The following is a 1,384-nucleotide window of genomic DNA, read 5'->3' as shown; positions in this document are numbered from 1 at the left end:
GAGGGGGAGCGAGGGGAGGGTTGGGGGGCTTGTATTGAGCCCCCTCCATGTAGTGAGGGGCAGTGGGGGCAGCGGGGATTGCCCCACACCCAGCATGACCTGATGAGTCGGAGTTTTATTTTCCTAAGTGCCAGGAGCTGGGGGGGGCAAGGCAGCCATTGCTGAGCTGGGAGAGGGGGTGGAGATGGGCCTGGCCTGGCTGATTTGGAGATTTGGCAGCATCTGAATTTCCAAATCAGATTCAGCCGAATCAATTTTGCACAGTGATTCGAATCACTGAACCGAATCACTGTCCACCGAATTGGTTGAGTCTGAATCCGAAGCGAATGCTAGCCACTTCGCACAGGCCTACTGTGGAGTAAAAACCTATGCAGCAGGATAGTACTTGTATTTACAAGTAATACCCTGCTGTGGAGTTTATTAGTTTACTCCATCCTAATAGCCCTTCATGTATAGATGCCAAGACATTTACTGCAGAACTAAGTAAATGCCTCATGTAGATGCAACCTGTGTTATGCATGTCCTAGTCTGTGAGTGATAATTCCCTGTTTATTATTTTAATTCTGTTTGGCATTGAACATACTGAGTCAATAGGACCAAGATAAGAGTGAATAGCAAAATTAAGGACACATTCTCCTTGATCTGTAGAGATTGAATGCAGGAAACCTAGAAAGGATGTTTCAATAATGTAAGATCAGTGTTGTGTGTGATTTCACTGAAGATGAGCAAACCACATAACATAAGGCTGAGACAGATGTCAACTCGACTGATGAATTCACAACTGTTCTTCATCACTCAGGGAAAACAGAGTATACAAATAGGCCCTGATCCTTCTCCCATAGATACTACTGCTGACTACCATCTGCCTTCTCTGAAATGCCTGCCACAGAACTCTCAGTCGGCCCAAAAAAACCCAGTCATGAATGTAGAATACTCCAAGGAGTATCGCTTTCCTCATGGCTTTCTAAGCAGGAACTGGATACAAATCATTTTCTTACGCGAGTTGTAACAGAGATATGCTGAAAGTTTTTGAAGATGTTTTCCTCTTTGTTCACTAATAGAGTCCATGAAGTCCTGCCCATTCTTACTCACCCTTCTTACTCATAGAGTCAGCAAATGGCTGTGTCAGGTGTCACCTGCAAAGTAACAGCTCCAGGATTGGAATCAGCTCCAGGATTGGCATCAGCATAAGGACTGGGAGGTGAAAAATGAGGCCCCTTTAGATACTACCAGAAGGCGATCTGAATCATGCAGATCTAATACACCCTCCATCACGGGTCTGAGATGGCAGCAAGGGGTGGGGAATTTTGAAACTTAGCACCAATTAACTATTCTAGGTAACTAAGGGCAGTTAATTTTCATAGATTTCATAGACATTAGGGCT

The 1,384-nt window shown here is 44.8% G+C and overlaps 1 protein-coding gene across 3 annotated transcripts in view; it reads right to left on the bottom strand.

Moving 5' to 3' along the window:
- The window catches only part of JAKMIP2 (janus kinase and microtubule interacting protein 2), a 122,797-nt gene that overhangs the window by 65,355 nt on the left and 56,058 nt on the right, over positions 1 to 1,384 (bottom strand). The window lies entirely within an intron of this gene.

The sequence above is a fragment of the Crocodylus porosus genome, unplaced genomic scaffold (genome assembly GCF_001723895.1).
Source record: "Crocodylus porosus isolate Cpor-Errol unplaced genomic scaffold, CroPor_comp1, whole genome shotgun sequence".
NCBI lineage: Eukaryota > Metazoa > Chordata > Crocodylia > Crocodylidae > Crocodylus > Crocodylus porosus.
This window is presented reverse-complemented; position numbering and strand designations above follow the sequence as displayed.